The sequence below is a fragment of the Mastigoproctus giganteus genome, chromosome 3 (genome assembly GCF_048544385.1).
Source record: "Mastigoproctus giganteus isolate SK-2022 chromosome 3, ASM4854438v1, whole genome shotgun sequence".
Taxonomy (NCBI): domain Eukaryota; kingdom Metazoa; phylum Arthropoda; class Arachnida; order Uropygi; family Thelyphonidae; genus Mastigoproctus; species Mastigoproctus giganteus.
The window spans coordinates 129,931,346-129,943,399 of NC_143577.1; the positions used below are offsets into that span (position 1 = coordinate 129,931,346).

Below are 12,054 nucleotides of genomic sequence, written 5' to 3' on the forward strand. Positions count from 1 at the left end.
CATAAAGGCAGAGATACACTATTAACACCTCACATTTCTAGGGGTTACTACCATAAAACAATAAAAATCCAGTTGCGTTTCTGCTAGTGAAATCTGTTATAAACTGGTAGTAAACTCGATCTAATTGCATTTGCGATTATACCGATAGCTGGAATTGTGTTGGTTTTTACGTTATTATGGTGAAATGTGTTTCCCCTTCACTGATATAAAAAACATAAAAGCAGCAAAGTTGAATTTTGTTCATCTTTCGCTCTCAATCTCCGCCGTCGCACCGTATATCGATGACATATGAAAAACGACCTTGAAGATAGTGGGCGGCAGCGTTGCCAAACGAAAAAATCAAGAACCGCGTAACTCCGAGTTCGCGTAAGTCGGGGTATTACTGTATAACTAAGCCATTTATCTCTCTAACATACCCATGGAAGTATCTGCAGAAAACGCATGCAGCAGAAACAGTATGTCTATGAATGTGACAGAGTGGAGAGACTCTGTTAGAGAGGAGTCATTAATTAACCTAACTGCCTTCTTCTGAATGGAATCTAGAAGCCTGAGAGAGGATTTGGAAGCACCACGCCAGATGTGAGAACAATATTCCATGGCAGGGCAGATTTGCAATATGTACAAAGTTAACAGATGTTTGGAAGAAAAGTAATGTCGACAGCGAAAGAGAAAACCAAGTTTTTCAGATGCAGAGAAAGCAATATTTATAATGTGCTTGTGCCAAGAGAGAGATTAGAAGTCAGGGTAATCCCCAAAGGATATATCATCTTGCCGAGAAATCGAAAGATAAGCATAGAAGCAGAAGAATCCTTTTTTCGAGATATAAGACAGGACTCAGTTTTGGAACGATTGAACTCAACTAAGTTGTCTTTGCCCCACTGGAGAATTACCTGGAAATCGGCATTTAAAGATTGGTAGTGGTTATGAAAGTATTTAAAGCTGATTGAGCAGGGCAAGGTTTCTTAAACTAGAAAGTGGAATGCAATTTCAGCAAAACTATGGATAAGAGCTGCGGTCAATGAAAGAAGGTCATTAATATACAAGAGTAAAAAAGTGGGGGAAAGAACTGAACCTTGGAGGACACCAGCATTAGTGGAGAAGTTAGAAGACAGAGAGCCATCTATCATCACCCTCAGTGAGTGATCACAGAGAAAACTGATAACTAATTACAAAAAACAGTTGGCAAACCAAGATGGTAGCTTGTTTAGAAGACCTTTATGCCAAACACAATTGAAAGCCTTTGAGATGTCAAGAGCAACTACTTGTGTTTCACCGAACCTTTCCATTGAATTAGTCCATAAATGGGTAACATAAGCCAGAATATCACCAGTGGATGAACACTGGCGGAATCCATATTGGCAATCATTGATCAGACGGAAGGTTTCTAGGTAGTTTAAGAGTTGGCGGTTAATTGATTTCTCCATTACTTTAGAAAGAGTAGAAGTAATTGCAATGGTACGATAATTGGATGAGAGGGATTTGTTACCCTTTTTAGGAACTGGCTGGATGAGCAAATCACCCTTAGTGAGCTTTCAGAGAGAAAACTGGATAACCAATTACAAAAAACAGTTGGCAAACTATAAGATGGAAACTAGTCAAAGGCATAAAGGTCTTTTAGAAGACCGTTATGCCAAACACAATCGAAAGCCTTTGAGATGTCAAGAACCACTGCTTTTACATTGAACTGAACTTTTACATTGAATTTGTCCATAAATGGGTAACATAAGCCAAAATATCACCAGTGAATGGACACTAACAGAATCCATACTGGTGATCGTTGCTCAGACAGGAGGTTTCTAGACAGTTTAAGAGTTGACGGTTACTTAATTACTCTTAATTACTTTAGAAAGAGAAGAATTAATTACAATGGGATAGTAATTGGATGGGAGGGATTTGTCACCCTTTTTAGCAACTGGCTGGATATGAGAAAATTTCCAACCATAAGGAAAACTGTCTTTGGAATAAAAAAGTGGAAATGGAGGCAAAGAACAGGAGTAAGTTCAGGTGTGCAGGTTTTGAGAACAAGTGGAGAAATATCATCAGGACCTGGCTTAGCATCAAGATTCATCAAAATCCTTCTGATATCCTTTTGACGGAAGACCACAGCAGGCATTGAATGGAGCATGTTGGGAATGGTGGGCGGTGTTTTGCAAAAATCATTAATACGTGAGTTGGAAGAAAAATGGGATTCTAGCAAGTCAGCTTTATCTTTGGCTGAAGTGATAATCTGGTTTTGACAGAGGTGGGAGCAGAGATGGGCAAAAGTTGTGGCCAATAGCATTGGCAAGAGACCAGAATGCTCGGCTACCATTAGGGCAAGAAGCAAGTTTTCTACTCTTAGCCTGTTCAAAATCTAGTTTGGACTGATTAATAACTTTACAATTGTTGCGAGCTTTGGTGTAGGCAGATAACGAAACTGAAGAATTGGAAACAAGCCAATTACGATATGAAAACCAAGGTTTAGATAAAGGACGAGATTTTAAATTGGAGCGTGGAATAAAGAATTTCATTCCTACAAGAATAATTTCACTGACACGATCTGAGCAAACGTTGACATCAGAAATTTTGAAACAGTAATCCAACCAAGGAAAAGAAGAAAGAAATCTCGCATGTCATACCATTTTGCATTCTTGTAATGCCAAACAATATGAGGTTGGGAATAGTCATGAGATAAAGGCTCCATTGGAGAAGAGACTATCACCAAGTTGTGATCTGAGGTGCCTAAAGGACAATCACTTCAACCGTGTACTTAGAAGAGTTATTTGTGAGAAAAAGATGAAGCGAGTTGGCTGTATGGTTAGGATTGTCCGGTATTCTTGTAGGTAAATGAACAATCTGTGCAAGGTCATTAGTAATTGCAAAAGCCTAAGTATCTCGAACAGCTGGGTCGGGGTGACTAAAAAACAGAAGCCAGCTGGAAGCCATGCGGTTTGGCAGACTGCAAGTGGAAATGGACATCGTTGAGATTAGAATTGAGACCACGTATATTTTTGAAATGAACTAGGACGTGTTTGGGAGGTTTAGATCTTTTCGCAGATAAGCTTACTCTATTAGTTTGACAATACATGGTGTATTCAATAGTAAGAAAAGGTTTGGGGGGGGGGACATGCTGTATGCAGTAATGAAATTTTTGGATATGGCATACACATGGTAAGAATATTATTATTATTATTGTTGTTGCTTTTATATTATTTCTCCCTGATTGGGCGGATTCCACTCTGTGACACGTACTGCTACCAAGTACACAGGGTGGTTGTAATGTCTTGTGTTACTGTTGGTCAAGGAAATCTCTGACTATCGTACAGGTGTTCAGGATTGCGACTTTCTGGAGTTCCTTGTACGTGTTCGCTGGGGGACCTATTGCTGCTAGGCTGTTATGTAGTGTCTTTGGCACCATACCGTTGGTTGACACAATGATCTGGATGGTCAATACTTCTTGCATAAGCCACATCTCCTTGACTTCATGTCTCAGGGTCATGTACTTCCATATTTTTTTCTAATGGGTTTTCTGGACAATGCTAGTGTTGGGCACCGCTATGTCAATGAGATAGGTAGTCTTATCTATTTTTATGGCACGGTCCCAGTACAGTTTGTGGGTTCAGGTCTCTAGTAGTGCCTGGGATTTCGTACTTGTAGTATGGTACACTTTCTTTGGTCAACTGGTATTTCCTCCCTAGCTTCTGATGTATTATCCTGGCTACCTGGTTGTGTCTATGAGTGTACTCAGTCTGGGTGATCACCTTGCAACCTGCAGTGATGTGTTGGATCGTTTCTGAAACCAGATGGCATCGTCGACATGTGTAATCTGACATTCCGGGCTCCTTTGCGATGTATTTTCTATAGTTTCTGGTGTTGATTACCTGGTATTGGATGGCCAGCATGAATCCTTCAGTCTCGGGGAAGTGTCCCACTTGTGAGCCATCGATTGGAAACAATATTATCAATATGATCTTGATGGAGGTAATTGTAGTGGCTGCCATGGAGTGTCTTCTTTGCCCATCTTTCTAACTTCTTTTCTTGTGCCGTCTGGGTGGGTGGGGGGTTCCTCGCTTAGGTTGAATGGGGTATACCACTTATCTATCTTCCTTATGGCCTGGTGGAGTGGTGCTGTGTTGTTCTCGAAGTAATCCTTCAGGTTAACTGTCGTTGTTTTCTGTTGTTCTATCAGGCCCCTTCCTCCCTCTTTCCAAGCTATTGTTAGTCTCTCCACTGCTGACTTCTGTGGTGTTGGTGGCTCTTGGTCATCATTGTCCTTGTCTTTCGCACGATATCTTGTAGCTCGGTGTTAGTCCAATCTACGACTCCGAAGGCGTATGTTAGTACTGGAGCTGCATAGGTGTTTATGGTTTTAATTGTGTTCCCTCCGTTCAATTTTGCGTTCAGCAGGCTTCTGAGACTGATATTTTTCGGTCAGCCACTTCTTGATTTCCTTGTGCTCTAACTACTGAGCCTGCATCATGCCTACGTATTTGTAGGTCTCTCCTTCTGTCATAGCTTCAATCTCTTTACCAGTCATTAGCTGGTAGTTTTGGCCAACTAATTTTCGGAAGTTTGTCACTATCGGATTTACCTTGTAGATCTTCAGGGTCTCTATTAGCCAGCTATGAGGTATGGAGTCAAAGGCCTTGCGGTAATCAATATAGGCCGTGTATAGGTTGCAGTGCTTCTTGTAGGCTTGCTCCATAACTGCGGCATCTATGGTTAATTGCTCCTTGCATCCTTTGCTCCTCCGCTTGCATCTTTTCTGCTCTTTGGCCATTATGTTCTGACTCTCTAAGTGGTCTGATATCTTCTTGGTTATGCAGCTGGATAGGATCTTGTACATCGTTGGGAGGCAGGTGATTGGCCTATATTCCACCGAGTTTCTTGTATCTTCGTCTTTAGGTTTGTTTGTTTGTTATTTGGTTTTCAGGAGCATTAGCAACTAAGGCCATATTGCTCCATGGATATATGATGATCATTCCCTAACCTTTCCGCATCCTCCGTATTTGGTGGCCACGGCCTCGATCCCCGGTCTAATCAAGAAGCGTGTTCTACGCACTGCTGGTCCTGCCCACCTGGCTACAGAGACGCCTTGTCTTTAGGCTTCAGATATGTCACTCCTTCAGTGAGAAACTTCGGGATTGTCTCCGGATGCCTTATCGTTCGAGTGAACTGCTCTGCTAGGTGCTTGTGTGTGTGCAGGTCTCTATTAGCCAGCTAGTAGTATCAATTCTTGTACCAGTAGTTGTGGATGTTATCAATTCCTGGGGTTCGCCAGTTGTGGGTGTTCGTGATGGACTGTTTTACTACTACTTCTCGAATCTCCCACTCTCTCATCTCATGTTTACTTCACTGCTCCAGATATATTCTTCGGTAGTATAGTGGTTAGTATCCCCGCCTGTCACGCGGGAGACCGGGGTTCGATTCCCCGCCGGGGAGCACTTATTTTAACCCCGGGGGCTCACATCTGGTGAGTATGGGCTTGGCAAACCCAGGGTCCTGAGCTGGATATCATCATTCTTCTCTTCTTGGTGATTCCTTTCTACTCTCTCTCTCTCTCACAGGGGGTAACTTGGGAATTTTTTTTTTTTTTTTTTTTTTTTGCTGGTGCAGCATAAGCCTTAGGCTTCCTTGTACCATATGGCCATAAATAATAATAATAATAATAATAAAAATATTTCCCCAGAACTTGTCGATCGTCTTCTTGGGTGGTCCGTTTCCTGCTTTCTCATCTTCCTGTAGTAGGCTCTCTGGTCCTCATTGAAGATTCAGTTGTTTATTTTCCTCTGGGAGCTCTCTTTGTATCTGCGTAGTCTCTTGCTGAGTGCGAGGAGGTTCTACTTCAATGTGTCCAAGTATTCTCCTATTCTCTGATTTCTGGTCTTGCGTTTGCTGTGGACACTGTCTCTCTTGAGGATGCTTTTCACCTTTCCAATCAATTTCTTACTTCTATTACCCTGTTGGTACTGGGTAAACTGGCCTATCTTGACTCTTAATTCTTCTATCTTCTGCTGAAGTCTTCTTTCCCAAGCTGGTGGTTCCTTCTGTTTTCGCTTCTTCTGCTGCTGATCTCTCATTTCTTTTCCATTAATCCGAGTGGCTGCTATGGCAGCACAGTATATGGCTGTGTGGACAGCCTCCAGCACTGCACCATTGTTGTCAAGGTAATGTGGCATTATTTGCCGATTGAGGTTGTCTGTTACTCTCCACAGGATTTTTTTGGCCTCTGCTTAGGTATCATGTGGGTTTTGTGGGGTCCATTCCTTCGAATTCTGTTAGGGCCTTCTTCCACTCATCTTCTATTCTGGATATCATGACTTCGTCTTTTTCCACTTCAGCTACTCTGGGTTGTATTTCTTCTTGCTGTTCCTCCTCTTGTTCCATGGTATGATGTTCCTCTCTGGTTGGATATTGACCGTATTCTTTGTGCCTTGTAGTTGATCACTGACATCCTTCTTGATTTTTTCCAAGATGGCAGGAGCTATTAGGTCCGTCGTGACGATGGTCCTTCTTTGGTCTCCTAATGAAAGAGATTCTTGCACTGCTTCTATTGGAATGAGCAGAAGCCTGAAAAACAAGATGCAGGATATTTCAGAGACTGCTGGAAGTCATTGTGATACAAGTAAACACATGCGTTGTGTTAGGGTAGCTAAGAATAAAAACAAGTGCAGGTATACTTGCGTGTACACCAATGCTAGGAGTTTAGTAAATAAATTTGATGAATTTGAGGTATTGCTCAAAACATCAAAGGCAGATATTGTTGGGATATCAGAGACGTGGTGTCACACAGATATAAGGAATGCAGAACTGGAATTTGGGGAGTACAATGTGTATAGAAAGGATAGACAGGACAGGAGGGGAGGAGGGGTTATGCTATTAGTTAAAAAACACAAAATCCAAGGAAGTGAAGCCAGTCGACATTGATGGACAGTGCAGTGTCGAGTCAGTTTGGTGTGACATAAGCATAGGTAAATCAAAATTGAGAGTAGGAGTGTGCTATAGGCCTAATGACTCTGATGAGTATAATAAGATACTGTACAGGGAAATAGAATGGGCCAGTAAATCAGAGAGTCTTATAATGGGGGATTTTAATTTCCCAGATATTGACTGGAATTTGTGGGTTGGTCACTCACACACTAGCAGGGCTTTTGTGGATTTATTGGATGATTGTTTTCTACACCAGCATGTTCGGGAGGCAACTAGAGGGAGTAATACTCTTGATCTGATTATCAGTAGTGATTCTTCATGCATTAGGAATCTGCAGATAAAGGAACCACTGGGTGGCAGTGATCACAGTGTGCTGAAGTGGGATTTACTCAAGGAGGTAACTACCATCAGAGGCAAAGGGAAGGGTTTTTGCTTTCGTAAAGGCGACTATGATGGTCTGAGACAGTATTTAAATTCTATACAGTGGGACCAACTGATGATGTTACCAACAGCAAATTCAAAATGGGAATCATTCAAGGAACTAATCTTGAAAGCTACCAGGCTTTACATACCAACCAAGAAATATTGTTCAAGGTTCAGGCCTAAATGGTTGTCAGATGAACTAATGAGACATATGGAAGAGAAGAAAAATGCATGGGATACATACAAATTAATGGGTGACATGGAAGCCTATGATAGATATAAGTTGGTCTGTAACCAAGTCACAAAGGAGATTAGGCAGGCAAAGGCAGATTATGAGAAATCCTTGGCAAAGGACGCAAAGAAAAACAGAAAAGAGTTCTTTACCTATTTAAACTCAAGACGGAAAGGGATGAATCAGATTGGTCCACTGGATGTTGATGGTTCAACAGTTGAGGATCCTGCTCAGGTGGCTAACAATCTAAACGAGTATTTTGCATCTACATTCACACATGAGGAGTTATTCAGGAAGGGGAATGTCGTAGGTGAAGTAAACATTGGCAGTGAGCTAGATTATTTTCTAATAACTGAGGGGAAAGTGGAGGAGAAATTGCTGAGGATAAACATAAAAAAGGCACCAGGGGTGGATGGGATCTATCCAGTTATATTAAAGGAGGCAGCAAAGGAAGTAAGCAAACCCCTAGCCATAATTATGAGAGCTTCTTTGGACTCAGGGGAGGTACCCATGGACTGGAGATGTGCAAATGTAACCCCAATTCACAAAGGAGGATCAAAGGCTGACACAAGTAATTACAGACCTGTTAGTTTAACTTCGGTTCCAGGAAAATTAATGGAGGCACTGGTTAAAGAAGCACTGCAGGATCATCTGGACAAGAATTCAGTTATAGCTCAGACACAGCATGGTTTTGTTAAGGGCAGGTCTTGTCTGACCAATTTGATTGGATACTATGATGTAGTCACAAAAGAACTGGATGCAGGGAATAACTTTGATATTATATATTTGGATCTTAGAAAGGCTTTTGATACTGTTGCGCATGGAAGACTGCTGCACAAATTGGAGAAGTGTGGCATTGGAGGCAAATTGCTGCTATGGATAAAGGGATGGTTGAGTGGCAGAAGACAGAGAGTGGTAATCAATGGACACTGCTCAACGTGGACTAATGTTATTAGTGGAGTTCCTCAGGGTTCAGCGTTGGGTCCATTGTTGTTTTCTGTATTTATAAATGATATTGATGATGGTGTATCAGGCTTAATGTCCAAGTTTGCAGATGATACCAAGGTTGGCAGGGTTGTTAAGGACACTACTGATACTATGCTGCTGCAACAGGATCTGGAAAGGTTGAGCAGATGGGCTGAGAGGTGGCAAATGAAGTTTAACATTGACAAATGTAAAGTACTACATATGGGAAACAGTAACCCCAGATCAACGTATCAACTCTGTGGCACTACGCTGGCAGTGGTAGAGAATGAAAAGGACCTGGGTGTAATTGTGCAGGCAGATATGAAGTTCTCTGAGCAGTGCAGATGAGCTGCAAGAGTAGCTCATGGTGTCTTGTCAATGATATACAGGAATTTTTCTAGCAGGGATAAGGATGTGATTATTCCCTTGTATAAGGCATTGGTCAGGCCACACCTTGAGTACTGTATACAGGTCTGGAGGCCTCATTTCAAGAAGGATGTAGAGCTGCTCGAACGAGTACAGAGAAGGGCAACAAGATTAGTGAATGGAACAAAGGGTTGCTCTTACGAAGAAAGGCTTAAGTTTTGCAAATTACAGAGCCTGGAAACTAGGCATCGGCGAGGTGATCTGATAGAGGTGTATAAGGCTTTGAATGGCTTGAGCATGCTCAGTGCCGATGGGATTCTTCCTCTTGCTCAGAATAATCACCTGAGAGGGCATAAATTCAAATTGAGGAAGGACGGATGTCGGATAGATGTGCGGAAATTTGCCTTTAGCCAGCGGGCAGTTGGTTTGTGGAATAGACTCCCATCGCTTGTTGTTGAAGTTGATAGCCTAAATAAATTTAAGGCTCAGCTGGACAGGTATTTCGAACGAACGGAGGGGTGAAATGGGAGTAGTGTTTTTTTTTTTTTTTTTTGGCTGATGCTGAATAAACTTGCTTTCTTGCATCATATGCCTCTACTAATGCTAATGCTAATCACTGTTCGGTGACCTGAATATCTAGGTATCGTTCCAACCACTTGGTACATAGTCACGACCTGTATATTGTCATATCGATCTCTAGCCTGGTTATTTCATAGTATGCTCGCATGATGTACGTATTCATTTCAGTGGTATTGCCGTTTTCTTCCTTCCTTCCTGGGTGGTCACTAGCAGCACAGTTGTGCAGGAAGCACTTCCAGTTGGGGGGGGCTGGCTACCACAAGAGAAGGGGTCTTGCCCTTCTCTTGTGGTAGCCTTATGGGGGAAAGCGCCACTTGCTCCACTGTCTTGCTCTGGAGACAGTTTCCAACTTTTCGAACCGACCCCTCTGCCTAAGGCCTGAACGCAAGTGACTTAATTCTCAGCCACACTCGATGCAGTATGAATAATATTTCTCTGCAACATCATCCATCTATGCAGGTGGACTTGTTTAGCTTATGTCCAGCGGTTTTATTTTATTTATTTTTTTAGTTCTCGCAAGTGACACCAGATGGTACCACTATCTGCCTCAGCCTTCACTCTGACCTGGGGGAAGGTAAGTCCAATGAGTAACTTTCGCGATGTGTTTTTTTTTTATCATAATTTTAATATTATTATTATATCGGTCTCCCAGCGTAATAGAGCCACGTTCGCTTCCACCAAGGCAGGATTCGAGCCCAGGTCTATCAGGCTGGTAGTCCAGTGTCTTAACCACTGGACCATTGCCTCTTATTATTATTAGCTGCATGGTGCAACTAAGACTGCGGCTTATGCTCCCCAAGCCAAAAAAAAAAAATAAATAAAAATAATTCTGAATTACCCTGAGAGAGAGAGATCCTTGACATAACGTGGCCTTGAAAATGCCCCCCCCTGCATACACCTACTCAAACTCCTTCCATTCACTATCTAGCAAAGTAGAGTAACAAGATTATACACTAGCTGATCCAGAAGCCTCCTAAAGAGTAACCCATAGGTTTGATCCGGTGTACTAACTCTTAGCTGGCCTGCGAACACCGTTTTATAGCTGTACCCTCGAAATGTAAGGAAGATTGGATCTCGCCATGATGTTCATCCTAACCTCAAAAGTCATCAGTCATACTGTATGATGGAAGAGATGGGGAAGGGCTTACAGGAACTTAGCTCTGGAGACTAAACATGGGTTCCACCACTCCAAGCCTCCAGTAAGCAAAGTGGTGGTATTGCACCTGCTGATGAAAGTCTTCTACCACCTAGTATTGCCTGGTAACACAGAGGGATGGCATTCCTCTATGTGGTGTGGGCACCACACCTCGACCCCTGCTTATGTTGGTTCACACCTGGGTGGTCACCCACAGTGTGCTTGTGCATTGAGGTTATACCCAGGATTACTAAGTCCCACTATCGTGAAGGTGCAAGCAGAGGATTTGGCTGCCATAGAACATCCGGACTTCGCCGAAATTGGGTCCGCTTGACTTGAATGTCACCCGAATATTAGTTCCATCAGCGGTTTAGATTCCCAGGTAGCAAGTACACCTTGTTAGGCATATCTGAGAGAATGTCTGTGACAACCTCAAGGACCAGATATTGACTGGAATTTGTGGGTTTGGCACTCGTACACTAGCAAGAATTTTGTGGATTTATTGGATGATTGTTTTCTGCAGCAGCATGTTCGAGAGGCAACCAGAGAGGGTAATTCTCTTGATCTGGTTATCAGCAGTGATCATTCATGTATTAAGAATTTGCAGATAAAGGAACCACTAGGTGGCAGTGATCTGAGTGTACTGATGTGGGATTTACTTAAATATATAATTACCATCAGGGGTAAAGGAAAGGGTTTTTGCTTCCATAAAGGTGACTACAGTGTTTCAGACAGTTTTTAAATTCTGTACAGTGGGGCCAACTGATATTACCAACAGCAAATTCTAAGTGAGAAGCATTCAAGGAATTAATCGTGGCAGGTACTAAACTTTTCATACCTATTAAGAAATATTGTTCAAGGTTTAGGCCTAAATTGTTGTGAAATGAACTAATGAGATTCATGGCAGAGAAGAAAAAATGCATGGGCATTTATCTGCTGACATAGAAGCCTATGGCAGATATAAGCTAGTTTGCAATCAAGTGACAAAGGAGATTAGGCAAACGAAGGCAGATTGCAAGAAATCTTTTGCAAAGGATGCTAAGTAAAACAGGAAAAACTTCTTTACTTATATAAACTCTAAAAGGAAGGGGTTGAATCATATTAGTCCACTTGATATCGATGGTTACACTGTTGATGATAGCTCAGATAGCAAATAAACTGAAATGAGTATTTTGCATCTACATTCACACATGAGGACTTACTAAGGGAGGAAAATGCCAGAAGTTTATGAATTTGTAGAAGGGTGCTTAATGATTTTTTAATACCCGAGACAGGCACCTGTCTTAAGTTTAGCTGGGGGTGGATGGAATTTATCCAGTTATATTAAAGGAGGCAACAAAGGAAGTAAGCAAACCCTTAGCCATAATTATGAAAGCATCCCCATGGACTGGAGATGTGCAAATGTATCCCCAATTCACAAAGGGAGATCAAAATGTGACACAAA

The 12,054-nt window shown here is 42.1% G+C and overlaps 1 protein-coding gene and 1 non-coding gene across 3 annotated transcripts in view; one reads left to right on the top strand and one right to left on the bottom strand.

Annotated features, from left to right (window-relative positions):
- Positions 1-12,054, bottom strand: part of LOC150088269 (phosphoserine aminotransferase) — a 327,264-nt gene that overhangs the window by 90,043 nt on the left and 225,167 nt on the right. The window lies entirely within an intron of this gene.
- TRNAD-GUC (transfer RNA aspartic acid (anticodon GUC)) lies at positions 5,350-5,421 on the top strand. The gene has a single exon. It is a non-coding gene; the product is annotated as a tRNA-Asp (tRNA).